This window comes from Haemaphysalis longicornis, unplaced genomic scaffold (assembly GCF_048455015.1).
Source record: "Haemaphysalis longicornis isolate Haplotype H1 unplaced genomic scaffold, Haemaphysalis longicornis Haplotype H1 scaffold_9, whole genome shotgun sequence".
NCBI lineage: Eukaryota > Metazoa > Arthropoda > Arachnida > Ixodida > Ixodidae > Haemaphysalis > Haemaphysalis longicornis.
Genome location: NW_027526460.1, coordinates 73,578,163 through 73,591,534, shown reverse-complemented (window position 1 = coordinate 73,591,534; position 13,372 = coordinate 73,578,163). Strand labels below are relative to the sequence as shown.

The window sequence follows — 13,372 nt, the reverse complement described above, 5'->3', positions numbered from 1 at the left end:
ACTGGTCATACGACCCACCTATATTAATATTATTCCCACAGTACGTGACGTCTTCGACATCGCAGAAAACAAAGAAGTTGGAGGCAATTTGGCACATAGACAGCCCTCCATTATGCAGTAACATCTGCGCAAAAATAAATCCCATTTCGTCTCGAACAAGCGCTGAGACATAAATGAAAGCACCAATCTTTTTTTCTAAGAACAAAGAGAAAGAGAGAGAGAGAGAGAGAGAGAGAGAGAGAGAGAGAGAGAGAGAGAGAGAGAGAGAGAGAGAGAGAGAGAGAGAGAGAGAGAGAGAGAGAGGGGGGGGAGGGAGGGAGGGAGGGAGGGAGGGAGGGAGGGAGGGAGGGAGGGAGGGAAGTAATTTTATTGAGCTTTTTTTCCTCACACAGAAACGGAAGCTTTTTCTCGACAACGAAAGTGAACATCGTTTTGGTACCCGGAATTTCTTTCTGTATTACTCCTCTGCATGTTGGTATTTTTACAAAATCATAAACGTTGATTTGATTCGGTTTCATTTGATTCTAAGTACGGGTCGGCATTTAAGACGTTGTTGTTTTTTTCGTTGACAGTGTTTTTGTTGTGTGCGTGGTTCCGTTAGTGTATACTCGCACCTAAAAAAAATATCTATTCCAAAATACATATTGCAAGTTATAGAAAATACCTATTCCAACACCAGTAGCCGCACATCCACCCGCTCGCAGGACTGGTTTCTCTCTCTGGCTTCCTCGCGTACAGTCCGTCATGTCCAGGAGTCCCCCAATACTTGGACTATTATACTCCCATTTTTCATCCCCTTACTTTTTTGTAGAGTGAGCTACACTGGCCGAGGTTGAGCAGTTTCGCGTGGCTCCGGGAGAGCCGTGCTGCACATGCGCGAGGAGCAGTGACGTCACACGGCGCACACAACATTGCTTGCTGCCCGGCGTCTCTCACACACCCCACGCGCCCAGCGTCTTCGCCGACCTCCATTCCGCATGTGGCGGCCCGGTCAACTTGATGATCATGCGAGGGGTGGCCGGATGTGCAACCAATGGCTCGTGCGTCGCAGCAACATCGCCGTGCGCCTGTGGAATCAGCTTAGCTCTGGGGCGATTGGTGACGCTGCGCCGGAGCCGCTTGATAAATATACTACATGTGTCACATAATGCGTATACAGTGTGTGTGTGTCTATATGCAGCAGTAAGCATGATAATCAGTTAATCCTAGACAACCAGGAAAGCTAAGAATAACCAGCTGAACCTTAGCTCACGCTACGTATATCCTGGCATAGCCGTGCTAGGCCACTGCTATTTTTTTTTTCGTGTCACTTCTATGATACCCCTCCAATTTGCAGCGAATCTGCATATGTCTCGGTTTCCCCATGAACCATGGGTCGTTTATGCTAGGACATGGCGCTGTAATATGCAATGCGATGCACTTTACCTAGCTCCTGCTCGTCGTTGCTTTTTATCCGTCTGGTCGCCGCGTAAACGAGGAGACAATGCCCCTTTCCGTGAAGTTGATGCAATCAACGGCATTTTCAAAAAGAGGTTGGTTAGATTACTGAAACCAAGTGAGCGCCTTTCCAGTCACCATGCTGTCGTTTATGTTCTGCTGTTCTTTTCAGTCGTTGGGTGCGAACATGTGCCTTATTTTGTCGTGGCGCTGAGACGTCTAGGCTTTGGCGGGTCAAGCCGTACACTTTCCTTTCTGTTGGTCTCTATGCCACCCCACTTGGTTTATAAGGGATAATATATTGTTCGCAGTAATTTCTAAGTTTAGGGGTGTATTGAAAAGAGTATACCGTTAGATGTCTATGAAATATGAAGGAAAGAAATGAAGAGCAAGAGACATTGCAAGGGCGAAGAAATTGCACTCATAAAACAGTCTAACGTGGATCACTATGTGATTTTTACGCACCATAGCAGCTGTCTTGTGCCATGCTGGAAACCTTACGATGAGAAAGTTGCTTAATAGGAGCCGTTCGGCTCTATTAGCTTGCCTATGTACAAGAAATAACTGTGGTTGATTTCTCTGTCATAGGAATCGGTGCAACGCGAAAGTGACATGTGCAGCGAAATCTGCAGAAGTAACTGTGGTTGATTTCTCTGTCATAGGAATCGGTGCAACACGAAAGTGACATGTGCAGCGAAATCTGCAGCTGACCATGATTTGCGGGTCGGTGGATGCCTTGTGAGTATGCTTAGCGAGCGGCGTCCTGCTACCGGGTCACTTCGGCAAAGGTTTACTGGCGGCATTTCCATGACGGATATGACGTCAGTGAAATCTTGGTGCACCCCACATTAAACACTTTCGTGTTAAATTATAACACCCGAAAACGAACAACCTTAAGTATAACGTACTCTTTAGTACTAAAGGTCGCTTCCCCGCAAGAAGACCCTGTGTGCAGGGGTGCACCCTTTACAGGCCGCTTGCTCCGCTGTACTGGCGTCATTTCCGTGACGGATATGACGTCAGTGAAATCTTTGTGTATCCGGGAATAAAACACTTTTGTGTTAAAAAACAAACAGATGCAAAACAACTTAAGCGTTGCAGTACAAAGGGCATTCCCTCTAGTGATTTGGTGGCGGGTTCACATAGACCACCTGGGGTATACGTTCCCTGAAACCACCCAAACGTCGTTGACAGAGGCGGCGTAATCGTCTTTCACAGCTGCATTCGAGTGAAAGCGAACACCGACTTAGTTCCCCTGTAAGTTCGCCTTTTATCGGTTGCTAGACGGCTCACGGCCGACGGCGTGCTACTCGTCGCTACCGATGTCGACGACCGGCCTTCATCGGAGTCGCGGTCTCTGCACGCACGCGAGCCGTTCATCGACGCGCACGTCAGCCCAGATTTTCCAGGAGCTCGTAAGCTGCGCGCACAGAGCTCCGGGCGATCGGCGCAACCTTTCTCTTGATTTCTTCATATTTCTCTGACGCGAAGTTTCTCTTCGGTACCACGCGCGCACGCTCTCGAGACTGGCCGCGCGTGCAAAGTGCGAGCGGGCGACTTTTTCCCATCCTATGAAATATACCCCTCTGGCGGTTTTTATTTCCGCCCGCTCTGCGTCTTCGCCGGCCGCTATCCTCGAAACGGGTCATAAACCCGTGTTTTACGACTGCGCATTCTTGCAAGCTGTCGGCCGCTGCTCGCGCGAGGCCTTTAGTATAGCAGCTCGCACAATGCAAAGCCGCTCCCTTGCGGTGGTGGCGCCGACCCGCTTTTTTCTGGAGTGTGCGTGTATATATTTCTGGCGGACGCTGACTTTGCGTGCATTTATTCCTGCAATACTTTACGGATTTGACGAAAACACTCAGATATCCTCGGTGTGAGAGATTTCCCCCGTTTGTTATGGCTAAGCCTCGCCTTGTTTCGGTGGCCTACTCTTCAATCGAGGGCGTTTGGAATTATCGAAGGCCTGGCATTGTATTCAATACTGCTTTTAAAAATTTGATGTTTTACGCACCGAAGCTATACCCCTGGGCTTATGAGGCCCGCCGTAGTGGAAGGCTCCGGATTAATTTCGCTAACTGACGATCCTTAGCGTGCACCGAAATCTCGACACACGGCTGTTTTCGCTTTCCGCCTCCATCAGAAAAAGGGCCGCTGCACTTGGGATTGAACCTGCGTCCTTAGGCTCAGCAGCACAAGACATTAACCCCTGAGTTACGCAGCGGGTGTATCTATATTGTAATATTGAGACCCTTGTCATGTACATAAGGTTACCAACGCTTCAATAAAGGAAGTCGGGACGGGGGAAGGGGGGGGGGGGGGCGTACATTAACATAGGGAGCCAGTGAAATCAGGTTTCTTCTTTGCGATACTTTTCAGACAAATCAATTGTTTCTTTGTTGTTGCGGCCTCTGGAAGTGATACTTCAGCTTCCCACGTGCTGCTCGCAACACTTCCTGTTGCCGGAGAATGTATAATCGTAACAGTTGTCGCACTTCACGTGGTAGTTCAGCCTTTCCCGTAGCTCTGCCCGTACAAGTTCAACGCGCATACAGTTTCTTTCGTCTCTCCACATACTCTCCATAAACGGGAACATCCTTTTTGTAATGAATGCGTTAGATCACAAAAAAATTTCTAACTGGATGGTCTGGAGAAGTCTGGGATATATTCCTGTCCCGACAGGGACAGCGCGGGACTCAGGACGTTGTATGAAAACTCGGGACAATTCTTTAAAATCCGGGGTGGTTGGTGACCTTACATGTGCACAGTGTCGTGCCGTGTCACATCCCGTTGTGCGTTCTTGTGTGAATGCGGCTGAGTTTTGCACCGACTGTATTATCCGTACGGATTTCTGCATATTTACTCGCCGACAAAATATTGTGTATGGTAGAAGGAATTGCTTATTATCTGAAGTCACGTAATTAGGCGACTGCATAGGCTCTATGCAGCCGACACGAAAGAAAGCGCTAAGAGCATAACGTCCATATTTAAGGTCGCGGAACCTCCAGCATTGTTCTGTGCGGAACTTGTAGCCATTAGAGAAGAGGCTCTGCTGACTATAACAGGCATCACTTTGCATCCCGGGTCGCGCATCGTATTTCGAACGGATGGCCTTCAAGCAGTCTGCTTACTGCGGTTAGTTAGTCGTAGCCCCATGTTGTCCCAGAATGTTCTTCAACTTGCGGCACGAATTCCTCGTGAGATGCAGGCTGAATGGGTAACGCGTGACCTACCTACTGACAGCCCACTTGCAAACTTGCAAGGCAGACGTAGCAGCCCGGGGGGGAAGAAGGGTGTGTGTGTGTGTGTGTGTGTGGGGGGGGGGGGGGGGGGGGCCTTAACTACCGCCGTGACCAGCCAAAGATTCTTTTGCAAACCCCAGTTGCCCAGTTTGCCACCGCAGCGATGCAACTGCCGACATCCACCCCTTGCCTTGCCTTGCGTCCGACGGCGATTCGACATCTTGCAGCCACTGGCCTCAGCGTAGGCGACGCGACTGCACACAATGCGGGGATACATGGGCCTCATCATCGTTCCCTCCTGGACTTCATCCGCGAAGCGAACACTTTCTTGTTTATTTGATCAATTTTTCTCATCATCACCTCATACCCCCTCATTTATGCCCTGTGGCGAAATACACGCTATTAAAAAAAGAAAGAAACGTATATGAATCAATGCGATAAATGCCATATTTTTTTTCGAAATGTGGTACAGTGAAACCTCTGACGCAAGTTTTTTTACCTTTACTCTCCGCCAGGAAACAGGCTCAAAAATGCATGCCAGTTCGTGTAGTATCCCAAGGTAGCCACGTTGCTGCGCACTGTCAGTAATACGGCTACGTTCGCTTACAAACTTAGCACTTCCGTGTGTCAAGCGCGCGAGGCGTACGGGAAGTGAGGGGAAATTACGGTAACTTTTCTGGATCTTCCTTGTTACTATAGTAACATTGGCCAGGGCATCCGCCGGCTACCGATTTTCCTGTAGCAAAATACAAGCGCGGTATCTTCCACATCAGTGTATCGTTTAACGTTCTTTCATCCAGTTTTTTCTCGTTGTCCTTTCGTTCTTTACATTTCAATAAAATCCTGTGGGCTTTTCAGCACATGCGCAGTTCGACCATCCTGCCTCAGTGAATACTACAGCGCCACTCGTCAAGCCCCGAAATGGCTGTTTATAGAGTGAACCAGTTGAATAGTTCTTAATAATAATGATCAGGCAGTGAAGACAGTTTCACGGCTGGGCAGCGCCCGGCAATTTCCGAAGTTCCCATCTCTATCCTGCACTGTTCGTTCTGCCGTTGTGAAAGCACCACCATTCCAGAAACACTTCTCTTCTAGGGATTGACTGTGGCTGTAGTACTTCCGGCGATTATTTTTGGTTCCGGCTACTAGGAAGAACGAAAATGAAGCTTTCCATGGGTAGTAGAAAATATATATACGGAGGCATTGCCGAAAGCTTCCTAGGTCAGTTGATGCAATGCTAACTAGAGTAATAAAAATTCCTCACTCCATCGTCCTAAACATACTGGAGGAAATGGGGTGTTTCATGATAACTGTGACTCGTTAAGACGCACAAAACACGTGCCAGCTGACATTAATAAGAAAGTAGGAGCCTCCGAGATGACGTGCCCGCGACTAAGCAATGTCTGCTGGAGGAGCGCCCGTCGAACAGCAACTCAACAAGTCTGGTTTGTCCTGTGGCGTGTGCATTAGACGTTACGCAAGTGACCAAGTAGATGCACTGCGGCAGCCAGCGCGTTCCAATAAATTGATGTCTCAGCAAAATGCACTCTTTGGAATCTCATCTAATCGCCTCGAATGTAAGAGCTTCTATGGACGCCCATGCCAAAATTCAAAGCATGGATGTAGAGAAATTTCGTTCTATGGTGAAACACTCAAGACGTGCCCGCTGACCTCCCTTCGTGCCACCCTCATCTACAGCTTGGAGTAACAGGGGCTCAGATTTCTAAGTTTCGTTTTATTACCACATCGCGGGAACCAAGGCATAACGGACGCCTGCGGGAATAACATGTCAGGAGGCGCCTGGTACGCTTCACTCCCAAGTATATTCTGACCTACCCTCGGCTGCGAGTATATACCACGAAACGGCGCTGCCCCGACCGGGAGTGCTAAGCGCGGCTATTTTCCTCCAGCAACTGGGAGCTCCCTTGTCCGTTTATTTGCGCGCTGGCTGTCATAAATCTTTCGATGCCATCGCACTCACGAGCGAGTCGAACACGCAACTCGCGGCGCCTTCAGGCGGCTCAAATTGACTCTGCCCTGATTGAGTGACGTAAATATGCACACGGAGCTAAGACGTTCGTTTAATGTAACCTTTTCAAGGCAACGTGATCTTCGGGGAACTGCATCCTGGTGTACTAGTCGGAATGCCTCGACAGCGATGTTTGCTAATTCGTGGAAGGCGAAGGCCAACTGTTTCGATCAATATATCGGTGTTCGCAACGTCCTGTTCTATTTATTTATTTATTTATTTATTTATTTATTTATTTATTTATTTATTTAAGCAATTTTCTGAGCGATAACATAACCCGATATTAAATTTCAAAAAAATAAGGAAGTAGCAACACAACAAAAGCAATTTTTAATTTTTGACACTAAAATATTTCAAGCATACGTGAGCCTAGGATTCGCAAGTGCAAAACAACACAGCAACATGATGCGATATGCGTAGCATGTCGATAACTGTAACAAGAGATGTAAGATCAACATTATTTATCAAGTGAGTGAGGTGTAACACCAACATTAAATATTAAGCGCAGAGTACGGATGAATGCTCTAATTCTCTAATTAGTGCGAAAATAGTTGCGTGCTATAACACATAAAAGACAAAATTAAATATAAGTGAGAAGACGGGAATGATCACTGGGCTTACTCTGCGTTGTGTTCAATGATACTTCGCACAACGCCAACACGAATAAACAGAGCAGTTATTGAAAAAATACATACTCATTCAAGTACTGAATACGTGTGGAAACACGGTGGGGAATCGTCTAGGTATTCATGATTCACTTGTTTATTGTCTTCATTTATTGTTGCTAAAGGAAAAATGAGTAATTCAAGCCGTTCGTGTTGCAGGAGTCTTTGTCAATTTTCATTGAGTGTTTTCGACGTGTTGCGTTAACTCCGTCAAAGCTGCTATAGGTCGATATAATCCTGGAAGTGTGGGGCATATGCAAGTGTCCCGTGCGATAACTGAACGTTATCTCGCAAATTGACTAATATTCGCGCGTATAACCCACTCCTGTGTATAATCCGCACCCCCCCCCCCCCCTTTCAGCCCGCCTGAAAAGAAAAAAAAATTATCGCGTATTGCCCGCACATTTATTTGATACAGAAAAGGCTGCCCCAAAGCTACTGCTCAAGCAACACATCACATACTATGTAGACAGAAAAAGAGTATATTTAGCAAGCAGTATACACCGACTCCAAGGCGAAAGTCACAACTAGCTAATAAAATTCAGTTGTTAAATTGCGCTCGCCCTTGATTTTTTTTCCCTTGTCCTTGTATGTTTTGCGCAATAGCTGTCATTGAAGGCTTACTGCGCAGGAGCTTCACGGCACAACGCGTATTGCTGCGAAGCTGCTGTAAAGGAAAAAAAAAAAAAAAAAAACAGCGTATTATCTGCACCCCTACTTTGACACTGAAATTTTTGCATTTTGGTGCGGGTTATACGCGCGAAAACACGGTATATAGTACCACCAAATTTTTATCTTAGCCCGCTATCAAACGGCAATCAATCCAAATGCCGACCAAGTTTGACAAGTTCTCTCTTTAGCAGTTTCGCGAACGTCGGGAAAGCATGGTCAATTAACTCACCTGAAATGGCAATGCCGTAGGGCTCACAAGGATTCTTTTTTTCCTTTCCTGTCTTTGTTTGCAGCGCTCGGGAGTCTTGCCAAGATCACATGCATCATGCTGCCTGGCGCATTCTCGTTCCTTTTGGAGAAGCAAGCTGTTCGCAATGACAAACACGCAAGCCCCCCGACACAACCCGGTGAGAGACCGTTGCTGTGTACGCGTTATTATGTAGCGCTCGAAAGCGGGAACGAGCCAGGACCGAAAGGGGAAACTGCGGGTCGAGCGGGGTGACGGACCGTGCGTGCAGCGAGCTGTAACGTCACTCTGACTCGCCGCCGTACACGTGAGACCGCGGCTCCGCTCTCCGAGGCGTCCCTCGAACGCCAGACATGGAGACGGATTTGTAGCGTTCCTGGCGCGTCTTCGGCATCGCGGAGCTCCGTTTAAAGCCTTTCACGGCATGTGGGGTCGGCCTGGGTGGCTCGTTCCTTCGAGGGTGGCGCTCAACTACGCCGCACGCCCACGAATTGCAGACATTTATTGCCATCCAACAGTATCCTTGGAAGCTTGCAGCGGCCTGTGGTTCTATTTCGGTTAAGATCTAGCCGAGTGTACGCTCACAATAAAGAGTTGGTGATTTGACCTGCCTCATATTGTGTCTGAACAAGCGGGTGCAATCATTTCCTGGCGATGCTTAGTGTTTAAAAGTAGTTGCGGCCGTAACATCAGCTTCGTTCTCATTATCACCCGCCTGTTTACGTGCAATACAAAGTGAGGGCCCCTCCAGACCTCTTCCAACCGCTGCAGTCACAAGCCAGCTGAATCCATTCATTTCCAGCGACTTTTATTTCTGCCAAAGTTTTCCGTACTCCTACTTGGTTCCTTTAAACCTGCTGTCTGTTTTCCCCATCGCATAAGGCCATCCAACCTTCACTTAGTCTGAGCGTAGCGAGTCGGTTATTCTAAGCTGGGATACCTTCTGGATATCAGTGTAAGCTGGGATATATCTTGTGAGCTTTCTCCCTTATCCATTGCACTGGCACTCTCGTCCTTCACTATAGTATCATCCTTCTTCTTCAATCTTTTTGCACTTGTCTATGTTTTATTTCAAAGTGTTCAGCATGCGGATTTTTAAGTTTCTACACCAAGTGTTGTCGCCGGATGTGTATCACAGGTGATATCTATTTTTTAGTGATTAGTGCTACTTCTAGCCCTCAGTACTTGAAAGTAGTTTCCCAGTGCGCGTATGGCCATGCTAATTGTACTGCGCCCCAGTTCTTTTTAGTGGTTAAGATCAATACTGGCAACTTGTCCAAGAAAAATAAATAATTATATAGTCGCATTCATCCACTACCCGCCGTGGTGGCTCAGGGGTTAAGGCGTTGTGCTGCTAAGCCCAAGGACGTGGGTTCGATTCCCGGCCGCGGCGGCCGTTTTTCTGATGGAGGCGAAAAGAAAAAACGCCCGTGTGTTCGAGATTTCGGCGCACGCAAAGATCCCCGGGAGGTCAAAATTAATCCGGAGCCTTCCACTACGGCGCACCTCATGGCCTGCGTTGCGTCGGCGCGTAAACCTTACAGTCGATCGATCGATCGATCGATCGATCGATCAATCAATCAATCAATCAATCAATCAATCAATCAATCAATCAATCAATCAATCAATCAATCAATCAATCAATCAATCAATCAATCAATCAATCAATCAATCAATCAATCAATCAATCAATCAATCAATCAATCAATCAATCAATCAATCAATCGATCGATCGATCAATCGATCAATCGATCAATCGATCAATCAATCAATCTCCTTGTCTGTCTCCCTTCTCGGTAGGAAACCTTTTTCTTCTTCTTACGAAGTATTATCCTGCCGTAGTACTACTTTAAATGTGAGAGCCTTGGAGAAGTCTCCTCTGCTCTCTTGACTCGTACTTATAATAAGAACCAGCATTTCGGGATTGCCTCCGTCGGCAACGGCCGACCATCAAATCGGGTGAACTCGGTGGCAAGCGAACTACCAGGGTATTATTGCGCCTCATAACAAACTACGTCTTCCATTGTCTTGCCTCGCTTCTGGAGCAGGCTTTTGTGAAGGTTACTTCAAAGTAAAACCAAAGTAAAGTTCACCAGGATGGAGGCAGGCCGCAGACAGCGCTTAAGTAGAGTATCCAGGAGGTGCACGTTCCCGGGGAAAGCGCTGTTCGCTGTAATCTATTGCGTCCTGGTAGCCATGCATGCGAAAGAATAAAGGGTCCTCGCTGAATCGAATGCTCCGAGTTACGTGATGAGCATACTGGGCATCCCAAACACATAGTCAGCAGCTGTGTTGAGCACAGAATTACCGCTACTGTCAGTTCCAGAAAACGCAGTTGTGACACGAGCATGAAAAAATTACGCTTCTCAAGTTTACCTGTCGCGCGTTGACATGGCGTAACGTTTGAAATATGAAAACCTCAACGAAAGAATACAAACACCGCTAAGAATTGAACTCAGTTGCGCCTTCGTAAAATGACTTGAGTAACACACCTCATCCGTGTACTATTCTTGGTATACACGGCGCCCTGTTTTCGGGTCGCACGCAGTCCCCCCGTTGGCATTCTAAGACCGCGAGTTCGGGTTCAATGTCGACACGCGGGCCTCAGCCGTGGCCCGAGCACGCTGTTCCCGAGATATGCGAAAGCAACAAGAAAGTTTACAACCTCAGCATCAGCTCTCTAGAGCGGACTTGGAGGAAACGTCTCGGAATAGAGAACGCGCCGCATGTCCGTTTCTCTCCGAATAGTTATTTCTTTTTCCCCGTTCTTTCCCTGAGGAATGATCGCTCTGATTATTCTTCCTCCCTTTCCGTTAAAAAAAAGGATGTGTTTTGGTTCGCTCCGTCGGCCGCGAATTTTACAAGAAAAATTCCGCGCGCGCTTGTTCCCAAGCGGCTCGACAAAAAAATGGACGCCCGAGCGCCACGGACCATTTCTCTCCACATTGAAGGGAGTGTCGGCCAGGGCTGGGAATAACTCGCTCGTGTCGCCCGCCGCTTTCTCCTGTTCGGGATGAAGGCATTTCTGGGACATGCTCAAGCCATCCTGTCATTTATTTTCTTTCGATCGTTTTCTCTCGTAGTTGTTGTTCTTGTTGTTTATCGGCTTTGAATGCGTCCTGAGTGTAGATTTCAGTACGAAGGTTGTTTTTGCAGGCTTTTTATTTCACGCTGGGCGCAATGATTCAATTAAGACGCGACAATCGCAACGCCGTAAAGCTGTCGAGTTGTCCGGGTCGCGATCTTTTATGCTACTGAGCTTCAGTGAAACCTTCTCTGTCATGGTGTAATATTGATTTAAAGCTTTAATGAGTCTGGTCGTCAACTTTGTTACCAGTGCGATACATAACAGAAAAGCGTCGTATGGAGCTCCATTGTTAATGCCTTTGGCCGTATGGGGGGGATGATAGGTCGCTAGACGCAGCGCAAAGGTCGGAGACGAGATTCCGGAGGAATCACTTCTCCCCGCTTTTCTATTCAGCTCGCTCACGTTGGCGGGTGATTATACGTGGTGTCATATTCTGAATCAGGTTTTGCAGAAACAACGATTTCCTAGGTTTCCCAGTTCCCAGTACCCAATTCCAGTGCCCAGTACCCAGTACCCAGTACCCATAGTACCCAGTGCCCAGTCCCTAGTACCCATTACTCGATACGTACACATAGAACTGACATAGCGCTGAGTGAAGAAAAAGTGGGCGTTATTAAAGCAATGCTTTAGTGCCCTCACTGATGCCGTCGTACGTCAGTTAGCCCTGCACGAAAGCCAACTTTCTCTGACGATGATGATTTATGATCGTGAGTGAAGTGAAAGAAAAAAAATGGCAGCATCTCCACTCCGTGGATGATGGCGAGGGTGTGGAGTACGGGGACTCGAAATGACATCCAAGTAACGCGCCGAATGACATCCGATTTGCGCCCCGGCCGTCATTCGATTTGAGCCGTGGGTTGCACCTTGATTATTCCCTAAATGAAACTGCAACTCACGGCTCAAATCGAATTTCGCTTGATTTTCGCTTGATGGTGGTGTGCACACGGATGGACGCGGTCGGACATTGGGAGGTGCTAAGGTACTCCGCACCATTACAGGCGAGGAAGTAAGCCATTTGACTCTCGGGTACTAACTCTCGGTCGTAGCCCAATGGGCAAGACGACTAACTTTGTCTGGTCTACCAGGCACAGGCTCGAATCCTGCCGGTGCCTGTGTGATTTTTTGCGATTGTAAATGCTATACGCATGGACACGGACGGACATTGTGCGGTTCTAAGGTACTCCGCACCTAAAAACGTTTCCCGTGGCCATAATCGAACCCAGGAACCTCGCGTTATGAAGCCGGAGTCTATCTGGTTACTCCATTTCGACATGGTCGAAGCGAACGCCAAGCGGCACGTATCGATTCGCGCAGTACACTCCAAATTCTAACGTTAGGCCTACGGAGTGCTCACCCGACAGTTGCTGTGGGTATTCTAGAAAAGTGGTGTGTACCTCCAGAATAGCACGTACTCACAGAGTGGGATCAGCCAACCAAAGAATCCATCACTAGAAAGCTTCGCGTCCAGCCATCGTCATCGTTAGACGTAGGGGTGCACGATTGATTGATTGATTGATTGATTGATTGATTGATTGATTGATTGATTGATTGGTTGATTGATTGATTGATTGATTGATTGATTGATTGATTGATTGATTGATTGATTGATTGATTGATTGATTGATTAACTAATTCATTCATTCATTGATCATGAAGTTTAACGCGCCTACACTACACAGGCGATAAAGCGCTCCGTAGTGAAGGGCTCCGGATTAATTTTGACCACCTGGGGATCTTTAACTTGCGCCAAAATATCAAACAAACGGGAGTTTTCGCTTTTCGCCTCTGTCAAAAGAGTGGCCGCTGCTGCAAAATTGAGCGTTATTTGCGCAGGTGCCAGCTACGAGGAGCATTTGCCATCCCTCGAGATAAAAATGAAGCAAGCTCACACTAACGCCTAAGACTTCAAGGTAGTGAGCTGTACGCAACCTTCACGACCATGTGAAGGTTCAAGTCCATTATTGCAGCCGATTTGCTTTTTATTCACTGCCG

The 13,372-nt window shown here is 47.6% G+C and overlaps 1 long non-coding RNA gene across 7 annotated transcripts in view; it reads left to right on the top strand.

The window, feature by feature from the left end:
• The window catches only part of LOC144152387 (uncharacterized), a 408,790-nt gene that overhangs the window by 225,229 nt on the left and 170,189 nt on the right, over positions 1-13,372 (top strand). For 6 of the 7 annotated variants that reach the window (XR_013319159.1, XR_013319155.1, XR_013319156.1 and 3 more), the window contains exon 2: positions 8,339-8,452. This is a non-coding gene — a long non-coding RNA (uncharacterized LOC144152387). Of the gene's footprint in view, positions 1-8,338; positions 8,899-13,372 lie in introns of those variants that run through there. The other variant, XR_013319157.1, reaches the window with a different exon arrangement.